General features: G+C 33.5%; 1 long non-coding RNA gene across 1 annotated transcript in view; it reads left to right on the top strand.

The window, feature by feature from the left end:
* The first annotated feature begins 5758 nt into the window (after positions 1–5758).
* LOC141545963 (uncharacterized) overlaps positions 5759–12416 on the top strand; it is a 29370-nt gene continuing 22712 nt past the window's right edge. The window contains exons 1-2 of the long non-coding RNA XR_012483193.1: positions 5759–5961; positions 10016–10085. This is a non-coding gene — a long non-coding RNA (uncharacterized LOC141545963). The remainder of the gene's footprint in view (positions 5962–10015; positions 10086–12416) is intronic.

The raw sequence follows: 12416 nt of genomic DNA, 5'->3' as shown, positions 1-12416 counted from the left end.
CACTTATAGAGAAAGCGAGGAAAACCTTCCTTGCCCTAAAAACAGATCCCAACTGTTTTTTTTAAATGTGTAAAAAGGAAAAGAGAACTCTAACCATAGATAGTTATTATGGTGAAAGAGAAGAACAGATTTCAAACCTGAGGTCACTAAAATCAGATCATTTCCAGATGAAGTCCTAAAAAAGTGATATAACCTGGTTCCCATCATACAAGGCTCTCATAGAAGAGATTAAAAAGTATCTTAAAAGAGAGCTGGAAGAAAAATGGGAAAAGAAAATGAAAACTTTGCAAGAGGGTTTAGAAGAGGCATATAACTCATTAAAAGATAGATTTGACAAAATGGAAAAAGAAACAACAGAATTTGTGAAATGGAAAAGGAAAATAACTCCTTAAAAAACAGAATTTGTGAAATGGAAAAAAATTCCATAGAACAAAACAATTAATTTAAAAACACAATTGGACAAATACAAAAAGAAGTAAAGAAAATAAATAAAGAAAATAATTCACTAAAAATTAGAACTGAAAAATGGAAATGAATGATTTGATGAGATATAAAAAAATCAGCCAGGCAAAACCAAAAAATAAAAAAATAGAGAAAAAATGTAAAATGCATACTTGGGAAAACAATAGATCTAGGAGAGACAATCTAAGGATTATTGGACTTCCTAAAAACCATGATTGAAAAAAAAGAACTTAGACATCATTTTTCAGGTAATCATCAAAGAGAACTTCCCTGATGTCATAGAATCAGAAAGTAAAATAGCCACTGAAAGAATTCACTGAATACCTCCTGAAAGAGAGACCCCAAAATTAAAACTCCAAGGAATATCTTGGCTAAATTTCAGATCTATCAGACCAAGGAAAAATATTACAAGCAGCCAGGGGAAAAAAAAAACACAATTCAAATACTGAAGAGCCACAATAAGGATCACCCAGGATCTAGCAGCTTCCATCTTAAAGGGTTAAAAGGCCTGGAATCTAATATTCTGAAAGGCCAAAGAATTTGGAATGCAGCCAAGAATAAACTACCCCACTAAACTGAGCATTTTCTTCCAGGAAAGAAGATGGGCATTAAGTGAAACAGGTAAATTCCATTTATTTCTGATGAAAAGACCAGAGTTAAACAAAAAAATTGACCTCCAAATATAGGATTCAAGAGAAGCATTTTTATGTAATGGGTATAAACTAGAACCTTTCCCATAAGATCAGGGGTGAAACAAGTTTGCCCAATATCACCATTACTATTCAATATTGTATTAGAAATGCTAGATTTGGCAATAATAGATGAAAAAGAGATGAAAGGAATTAAAGTAGGTAATGAGGAAATCAAATTATCACTCTTCGCAGATTATATGATGGTATATTTAGAGAACCCCAGAGAATCAACTAAAAAGTTATTAGAAAAAATTCATAACTTTAGCAAAAGTTGCAGGATACAAAATAAGTGCACATAAATCCTCAGCATTTTTATACATCACTAACACAATCCAACAGTAAAAGACACAAAGAGACATTCCATTTAAAATAGTTGTCAATAGTATAAAATATTTGGGAATCTATCTGCCAAGGGAAAGTCAGGAACTACAAAACACTTTCCACAGAAATAAATTCAAATCTAAGCAACTGGAACAAAATATCAAGTACTCTTGGATAGGTCAAGCGAATATAATAAAATTGACAATACCATCTAAATGAATCTATTTATTTAGTGCTATACCAATCAAACTCTCAAGAAACTATTGTATTGGCGGAGAAAAACATAACAAGAAAATTCATCTGGAAGAACAAAAGGTCAAGAATTTCAAGGCAACAATGAAAAAAAGCAAATGAAGATGCCTAGCTGTATCAGATCTAAAACTATATATATCATAAAGCAGCAGTCATCAAAACCATTTTGTACTGGCTAAGAAGTAGACTAGTTGATCAGTGGAAAATGTTAGGTTCACAGGAGAAAATAGTCAATAACTCTAGTGTTTGATAAGCCCAAAGACCCCAGCTTTTGGGATCAGAATTCATTACTTGACAAAAACCTGCTGGGAAAATTGAATACTAGTATGCTAGAAACTAGGCATTGACCCCCACTTAATTCTGTGTATCAAGATAAGGTCAAAATGGGTTCATGATTCATAAAGAATTATATTATAAATTTGAAGAACATAGGATAGTTTGCCTCTCATACCTGTGGAAGAGGAAGGAATTTGTGACCAAAGAAGAACTAGAGATCATTATTGATCACAAAATAGATGGTTTTGATTATATTAAGTTAAAAAGTTTTTGTACAAACAAAACTAATACAAACAAGATTAGAAGGGGAGCAATAAAGTGGGAAAACATTTTTATATTCAAAGGTTCTGATAAAGGCCTCATTTCTAAAATATATAGGGAATTGACTCAAATTTATAAGAAATCAAGCCATTTTCCAAAGACAGGAAAAGATAATGACGAATGATGAAGGAGATGTGGGAAAACTGGGACACTGATGCATTGTTGGTGGAGTTATGAATGAATCCAACCTCTCTGGAGAGCAATTTGGAATTATGCTCAAAAAGTTATCAAACTGGGCATACTAGGCTTGTATCTCAAAGAGATCTTAAAGGAGGGAAAGGGATCCATATGTGCAAAAATGTTTATGGCAGCCCTTTTTGTAGTGGCCAGAAACTGGAAACTGAGTGAATGCCCATCAATTAGGGAATGGCTGAATAAGTTATGGTATATGAATGTTATGGAATATTATTGTTCTGTAAGAAATGACCAACAGGATGATTTTAGAGAGGCCTGGAGAGACTTACATGAACGGATGCTAAGTGAAATGAGCAGAACCAGGAGATCATTGTACATGGCAACAAGAAGACTATACAATGATCAATTCTGATGGATGTGGCTCTCTTCAACAATAAGATGATTCAAACTAGTTCCAATTGTTCAGTAATGAAGAGAGCCATCTACACCCAGAGAGAGAACTGTGGAAATTGAGTGTGGACCACAACATAGCATTCTCACTATCTCTGTTGTTGTTTGCTTTCATTTTTGTTTCCCTTCTCAGGTTTTTTTTTTTCTTTCTAGATCCGATTTTTTCTTGTGCGGCAAGATAACTGCATATACATATATATATATGTTGGATTTAACATATATTTTAACATATTCAACATGTATTGGACTACCTGCCAGCTGGGGGGTTGGGGAAGGAGGGGGGAATTTGGAACAGAAGGTTTTGCAAGGGTAAAAATTGAAAAAATTACCCATGCATATGTTTTGTAAATAAAAAAGCTATAATAATTAAAAAGACACTATCAAAGGACTAATGATAAAAAATGCTATCTACCTCCAGAGAGAAAACTGATGAACTTTGAATACAGATTGAAGAATACTTAAAAATTTTTTTCTCTGATTCCATAATCCTTATACAATCCTATAAAGTATGTGGTACAAGTATTTTTATCTTAATTTTATAGATAAGGAAACTGAGGCTGAGTGATTCAATGATTTGCCTTAAGTAGACAATGAGCTGTGGAACTTGAACTAAAGCCCAGGAGCTCTCATTCCAAATCAAGTGCTTTTATCACTACCTTTCATTTTATAGATGAGGGGGCAACAGCAGAGAAAAGTTGTCTGCAAAAAGTTATACATTTTAAGATTATAGAAGCTTTAGACAAAGAAAATTAGAATCCAAATGGGCATTAGAACACAGAATGTTTTGGAAGCAACCTTAGCCATCCTTTGTAATAAGGGAGCAGATGAATGTACAGATCCCATTTGCTTAGTTGTCTATTGCAACTTCTCTATGTCAAGGAATCTAGGGAGCAGCTTTAGGGAAAATTGGGGTAATTTGTAAAGGAAATACCTTGGAGGGACTGGGCAGAAAGTATGGACATTCTTTAACTGAATCTGATTGGCTAATTATGTATTTGAAAGGACCTATTTTTGATTGGTTGAATGGGTGGAAATGTTGGAGGTCTTTAAAAAGGCCTATCAACTTCAGCTACTTTCTTTTTACTCTATTTGTGCCTGGGGGGAAATTTAGTGGTTCTTTTGTTCATGTAAAAGGGACTGCCTTAGGACTTTTTTCCTTCTCTAAAGCCATAAGCTCACTAAGAAGTGAGCCTCATTTCTTGGCCTTCTTTTTCTTTTTTCTTTTTTCCCCCCATTCTACATGTGGTAGGTGGGAGCCACAAAAACCTAAGAATCGGCATCCATCATGGGTTTGGGAACTAATGAAACGTAGATGCCTTCAGGAGAAATCTTTAAGTACCAAGCCCTGCAGCACCTGGACAATAACTTAGTGTGACCAATAAATGTAAGAATTAAGCTAAATTATAATCTTAATCCATTCCACAAAAATGTATGTGTAGCATGAATACTACATATTTAATTTAAAAATTCTGACCATTTTCTCTCTCATTTTACAGAAGAGGAAACAAAGACTGAGGTAGGGGGAAGAAGTGATTGGATCAGAGTCACGTGGGTACTAGAAATCTCCTTAATTCTCAGTTCAATCCTTTTTCCAGGAGAGCATGTTAGTCATTCAGACTACCAACTTTTAGTGACAGTCACCAACATTTGGATATTTCACAACAAGCCTCACTTAGTTCTTGTAAAGAATACCTTATGGCTGGAAATTAACATTAGAGAATGAGGATAATTATAAGAAAGCCAAGGGTGTCTTGTTTATGTGCCATAAATGACCATTTTCTTTTCTACATATATAATTTAGCAGCCTTAGACTAATAGAAAAAATTATGAATCAATCCATAATTGATTCATATTTTATTCAAGTTTTATTGGCTTTGTTTGCCCAAGCCTGTAACATTTTTGCCAAATTATCCTGCTAGAAGCATTTGTCAATCTCTGAACCTCTATTACTCTGATATCTCATTTCTCCTTCCCCAATTCAGTATGACCTAAAGAAAAAAAATAATAATAATTTAGCTTTTTTGAGACTGATACATTAAGGTTTCCAAATAATTTCATTACATATATTCTGTGAGGTAGAGGGTTATTATTATTCAAATTTTTCAGAAGAGGAAATTGAGGTGTGTTGTTGTTCAATTGTTTTCAGTCATATTCTACTTTTCATGACCCATTTAGGGTTTATTTCTTTGGGGGGAGGAAAGTGGTTCATCATTTCCTTCTCTAGTTCATTGTGTAATACAAGGAAAATGAGGCAAATAGGCTAAGTGACTTACAAAGGCCACACAGTAAGTGTCATAAGCCATATTTGAACTCAGGAAGATGAGTCTTCCTGACTTCATATTTAATATTCTATCCACCATATGAGGTCTTTGTAGGTAGCTACTTGCCTTATAGGTATTAGGAGGTCAGACTTAGGGCACCAATATGGTAGAAACAGTACAAGTTCTAATTAGGGATCTCCCATTGTTTGATCTTGGTAACCAGCTTTTATATAATATATAACCATTATTTTTGATCAGGACCACTTATCCCATTAGAGTAGACTGTTAGCCCTTTGAGAGAAGAGACAATTTTTTTTACACTTCTTTGTAGCTTGGACACCTGATGATTTCTGGGTAGGTCTCAGATGGGATACCCATCTGGTTTTGAAACTATAACTTACCCTTTTCCCACAGAGCTATTGTCATTTGTTGGTCTGGTGATTTTCTTTATTGAGCCTCTGTCTCTGCTGAGCTATGACTATAGCTATTTCAATTGTCTCCTTGCATCCCTGTCATTTGTTGGTTCTCTTGCTAAATTGCTGCAGTTACCTGCTGATTCTGAATTACAGCTATTCCCCCAAAGTGTACAATTCTTTTTGTATATGGGTGATCAGCTCATGATTTCAGTAGTTTTTGAGAATTTTGATTCTGACTTAGTTATATCTGCTCAGCAGAATGAACAAGAAGAAGAAAGAGGAAAGGAAAAAAAAAAAGAAGTCATTATTTCAAAATCTATTACTACAAAATCCCCATGGAGAGCACCTTGAGCTGAGCCTGCTCCTTGAGATGGAGTGAGTACATCGCCTTCAAATTCCATTATGTCTGTGACTTCTATATTAAGGCTATGAAAATTAATTTAAAGTTTCACTTTAGTAAAACTAGAAAGGACAGAATGGAACTAGTGACTTTTATCCTGCCTCACTATAGATTAATCTTCTCCTTACAATTATTATTCCCATTTTATAGATGCTTAAAAAGGTTGCCCAATCACACATGTAGTAAAAGAGCAATTTCCTAACAATTAAAGGAAAAATTTCCTTTAAATGAAGTTGTTTAAATTATTATTATTATTATTATTATTTTGCTGAAGCAATTGAGTTTAAGTAACTTGCCTAAGGAAGTTAGTCAGGAAGTGTTAAGTGACTGAGACCACATTTGAACTCAGGCTGGTGTTCAAATTAAAATTATTTTAAAATCTAAGTTAAATTAATTAAAAAATTAATGAACTGTTTCTTGAGGTAATTTTTTTTGGTCACTGGAGTTTCTCAAAACATTCCTACATTGAGCAATGGTTTGGATTAAATAGTTTACTCTCAAAATCTGTGCATTCTGGTATTTTACCACTAAATAGGCATATGATTTCTAGGTTTATATTCCCTCATTTATCAAATGAAGAAGTTGAACTAGGTGATCTCTAAAGTCTCTCTCTCTTTCTCCCCCTCTCTCTTATCTATCTTCTTACTTCTGGGTTTCTTTCTGTTCCTTACTTGGAAGAATGGAATTTGTAGATTTACATTCTAGTACCAAATGAGATTCTGTAAGAGGGAATACTGTTTATTGGAAAGAACATTTGAACTTAAGGAATGACTTCTAATCCTAGCAGAACCCAATATCATTTATATGATATTCACCTCTTTCACCTTTATAAAATGGGGATAATATATTCTGGATAATCTCACCTGACAATTGTGAGAGAAAAGAGGAACAAAAGGTAAAAGGAACTCTTGAGAACTGTATATACATAAAGACCACATGTATAATTTGATTTTACTGCTATAACATAAAAAGGTGAAGTAGAAATAGAAAGGGGATAGCGTCAGAAAAAGGGAAAAGGGGAGATAAAAAGAGGGAAACTACATTCCATGAAGAGGCAAAGAAAACCTATCATATCTAAGGGAATTCAGAGAGGGGGAGGAACATTGAGTGAATCTTACTCTCATCAGAGTTGGCTCAAAGAGAAAAGAGGAAAAAATATTTGAGGACATTTTAGAAAGGATGAATTACTAAATAATTATTACAAATGAATAGAGTGAACTAGGTTAACACACTGAAAAAGCTATAGTTCTACCAAATCACTGTAGTATAGATGAACACCATGTTTGTAGTCATAAGTAGAAAGTTACACATCATAGAATTTTTTTTCTTAATTATTTTTGGTAGTGGTGCATTCAAAAGTAGACAGCTTGGTCAGGACATTTTAATGAAATGGGTAGCCTCCCCTCTTTTCTTAATAATTATAACTTAAATATCAGAATTAGAATAAAATTTAACTGAAATTAAAATGTCAGAATTGGAAGAGACCTTAGATAAAAGGATATTGAACATTAAAGCTATATAGTAGCTTTGAACATAGACTATCTGGAAGAGAGATTAGACCACAGAAAATAAATTGTTAGAGCTGAGGCAGCTAAGTGTTGCAATAGATACAACATCGGGTTTTGAATCAGGAAGATTCATTTTCATTAGGTTCAAATCCAACCTCACTTACTAGCTGGGTGACCCTGGGCAAATCACTTAGCCCTGTTTGGGTTAAGTGGTCTGAAGAAGGAAATGGAAAACTTCTCCATTGTGTTTGCAAGACAAACCCAGTGGGGGTCATGAAGATTCAAACATGACCAAAATAAATGAATAGCAGAACTGGATGGAACCTTGGGACAATAAGAACTTGTAACAACTAGAACACAGAATGTAAATCGTTAGCCCAAGAAAAGACTTTGAGACACGAGGGCTTTGAAGATCTTCTGAAGTTAGAAAATTAAACTGGAAGAAAGATATGCATATTAATGTTTAGAACATCAGAACTCGGAAGGATCTAGGAAGATACTTTATCAGAACTGAAAGAGACCCTAGAGATGACATAATCCCATTTTGTCAAGAAATTCAGACCCAGAGAAGGAATTCAGTCAGTAGCAGAGCTGAGATCAGAATTGAAGTCTCTCAGCTTCCACCTTAAGACCCTGTCCTTTGCAGTATACATCTCTCTATCTAGTTTCTGTCTCTTCAAGACTATGTGTCACCTCCCACTTGGTTACCAGTTTATATGCCTGTGTAAGCCTGGACTGGGGACCTGAGAGCATTATATTTTAGTCTCCCCCCTACTTGTACAATTCATAATCCAATCTAATATTGAATCATTCAGCATCACATCTAATTATAGCCTAAGACCAGAGGCAAAACTCCAAGCCACTGATTATATTTAGTCCTAGCTTTGTTGAATTCTATCTTCATTCTTTCTTACATTTCTTCTGGATCAATTCCTCAATATTTTGAATCAGGATAATTAAATCGTTCTGGGGGCACAGAAAAGCAGAGAGACAAAGACTTCTCATTCCCTTCCTTCTAATATCATAGGCTGTTTCAGTAGAACACCAGCCAGTGAGGTTTTTAATTTGGTTGTTATAATGCTGTTATCTGACATGTTGCTAATTGTCCAATCTGCCTATCGGTGACAGGATATTTATGAATGATAGAGGACTTTGGGCTTTTTTTCTTCTTTCCTCTTCTTCATTCTGCTACACTAATTTATTACAAGAAGATCTCATGCAGTAATTTGAGGATGCAGAGTATATTGAAAAAAGAATCATGGTGATTCCTAACCTGGGCTGAATTATCTGATTATTCTGAAAAAACTGGAATTGAATTAATTTCTTAATAACAGACACAATTTTATAGTGTTTTAAGGTTTGACAAATGCTTGATAAATATTATTTTATCCCCACAATAACCATATGTACATAAATCTCATCATACATATAAAGCTGCTTTGACCAAAAAAAAAAAAAAATCTATCACTGATACTCGATTCTCTGAAAATGAGCCACTTAGAACTTAGCTAGATTACATTCAGATGACAGATATTATTTCATTTGAGGTTCTCTGTTTTTTAGTCTATAAAATGAAAAATCTGCACTAAATGGACCCTTAGATAGCTGGCAGCTCTAAATGTGTGGTTGTGTGTCCCTATGGCTTTTGCCAAGTTAGTTAATTGGCTTAACCATTCCTTTTATGCAAATCCTCAAGTCCCTATACATTCCAGTTCTTGAACTTCTCATCCATGTTTAACTACCTCTGACATCTTATACTCTTACCAATCTGTTTTGACCTATCACAATTGTCTTGAATAAATCAATATGCTCTTTAAAAGAGCTGTCCCATTATGCTGGAGGTTATTTTCTGTGAGACCACCAGATGATACCCTGATAGAATACGTGGACCCAGAGTCAGAAATATCTGAGTTCAGCTTCTGCCTCAGAGATCAATTAGTTGCGTGACCCATAGCAAGTCATAACCTTTCTAAGCCTCAATTATGTCATCTATAAAATGGGAATAATAATATCCTACTTTGTAAGGTTATTGTGAATGTCAAGTACATTATCAGATAGTATATATCTATATCTATATCTATATCTATATCTCTTTATATAGACATAGATAGCTTCTTTGCAAACCTTAGAATGCTATATAAATGCTAGCTCCCATTACTAATTGTGCCTTTGAATATTTTGTAGATATCCGTGCAATTTTAATACTTGCCATAGGCTCTTCCTCATCCTTCCTATGCAGTTGTCCCACTTTTCTTTCATATGCATCCTTAATGATGTCTTTTATATCACTCCTTGGACCAAAAATCCTTAATAAAGAGCTTCAGTCTGCTCCCATTCACTATGCATCTCTATGTTATCCATTGGGTCACCTATACTTCAGATTCTTTGGAGATCATGATGTTTCATAATTCACAATTGTATAGAATATTAGTATTGAAAAAAGTGATTTAATCTTTCAAATGCAATCCAGTCTGATCTCTTCCAGCTGTTCACTTCTGGCTTAACTTTTTGTCTAGTGCAGCATTTCTCCAACATGAATGTATTGATAGATAATTGGATGGATGTTGATCTAACTTCATGTCATCATCTGGGTAAGATATATCCTTTTTAAAATTTTTAAAATATTATAATTTTACTTTGAAATGACATTTTAAATTCTATTATCTATTTTACTTGTCTTTTAGATTAAAAAAATGCATTGTTACAAATGGCAGCTTTTTCCTTTGAGTTATTCTTAATTTCCAGTCCTTCTAATGTTAAGCTTAGTATATTTTCCTATAGTTCTTTTAATATTGTACACTTTTATATTTGCTTTTTAAAATGTCTTTATTTAAAATTTAAAAAAGAAAATAAAGAAAATAAAAACAAGAAAATAGAAAAAGCAAAAAAATATTATCCTGTGCACAACATAACCCATTTAGAATTGCCCATCTTTTCTTTACTTCCTTATAGGTTTTCTTTTGCTCTTTGTTGTGCACTTTCTACTATATTCTAAAATGAATTATCTGCTTTATTTTTCTAATGTGAATGACTAAACTCAAATCATCCATAAAAACTATCATGCATAAGACCCCATAAAAATGCAGACATTTTTTGATTCAAAATGGAGTTCTGAAAAGATAGATTGTAAAGAAATTTAGTAATTTCTGAGGTATTAGGTATAATGAAAAGAGGACATTCCTAAGCATACTAAGGCAATGTGATATAGTTGCAAGAGTTATGCATATCTATATCTTGGATTCCATAATTTGGCTTTTGTCTAGTTTTGTCAGTGATTAGCTGAGTAAACCACTTTATCTCTGTGAAATTCAGGTACTGTATGCATAAAATGAGGAGAATGCTGAGGTACTTGTTGATCTCATAAGACTATATTATAAGGATCAAATTTGATCATTCAAATGTTGAAACACTAGACATATATGTGTATAATAGACATATAACCTGGTAAATACATGCATATAGAAACATCCATGTATATAATAGACACATATTATAACCTGGTAAATACAACCATACATGAATATACACATGCATGTATTTTGCAAAATGCTCATGTATAACAGAAATATAGTTGAATATGTATATTTAATAAAAATATATACATATAGTTTTCTATTATATAAATATGTACATATAATAAATGTGTAAATATAGTTCTATGTAAAATTATTATTTAAACTAACAAATAGTCAGCGAACATTATTAAACACTTTACTATATTCCAGGCACTATGCTAAGCATTGGTAATATAAATTTACTCAAAAACAGTCTTTTTAACTCATGGGCTCACATTCTAATGAGGAAGACAAGTGCAAACATCTATGATATGTCCAGGGTAAATTGGAAATATTCTTTTTTCTTAATGGAAAAATACATTTATTATTTTTCTTTTAGAATTTTTCTTCATTTACATTTTAATTTATGAGATAAAACAAGGATTTCCATAACATAGAATAGAAAAAAATGATTGCATATAAAACTGTAAATCTATTCTGTATAATTTTCTAATTCTCTTAAATACATAATTTCATTATCAGATAAATTTCTTAGGTATTCTTAGAGGGAAAGCACCAGCAGTTAGGAGTTGGAGGGGAAAGCAATGAGAAATGCTATTAAAGTCCTGATTAGAACGGGGGGGGGGGTATTACTAAATCTGCAAGCAGATGATATGACCCAAAGACTGAGTAAATCATTTTCTTGTTAGGGTCTTGGTTTTCCCATCTCTAAAATGAGCATCACAGAGGAAATTACGGCTCTCATGTGAACATTCACATTTTTCAAGCTCTTTCCAGCTCTAACATTCTCTGCTTTGGAATAGGATCTAGACTTGAATCTCAGATCTGATGCTAGAGAAATAATTTTCCCTTTCCTTTATTTCCCACTCATTATTTATTTCCCTCTCATTTCCCACCCCATAAAATAAGGGAGTTGGACCGGGGTGATTTTTAAGGAATCTTCTTGCTCTCAGATCCATGATTCTATTTTATACCCCAAAGCAAAAACCTCTGGACTCTCATGCCATTCTGGCGTCTGCTTTCCCAGCCCAAAAGATGGAGCATACTGTGTTTTCTCCTAAGGAGGTTTTATTAGTGGTTAGTGGTGGAATAATGAAAGCCATTTACTAACCCACAGTTTTACTCTGGCTGCTGTGCTCTCTTATCAAGGCACAGGCCACAATATATTAGTTGTTAAATCAAATTCAACCCTTCATGAATACAAAATGGATTAAAAGAAATTCACAACACAAACAAACCACTCTCTTTCATATGAGCTTTATGAAAATAAGCATCAGTCCCATAATACAATTTCTACCCCTTTGGAAAAAATCCATCCTGAATCAGGTTCTTCATGGTTGGCCGTCCCTGTGATCCTTCTGGACCAGTTAATGTTAATAATCTATTAGAGAGATAAGTCTAGTATCA

The sequence above is a fragment of the Sminthopsis crassicaudata genome, chromosome 6 (genome assembly GCF_048593235.1).
Source record: "Sminthopsis crassicaudata isolate SCR6 chromosome 6, ASM4859323v1, whole genome shotgun sequence".
Lineage (NCBI taxonomy): Eukaryota > Metazoa > Chordata > Mammalia > Dasyuromorphia > Dasyuridae > Sminthopsis > Sminthopsis crassicaudata.
The sequence above is the reverse complement of the archived record's forward strand: the minus strand, read 5'-3'. Positions and strand labels throughout refer to the sequence as shown.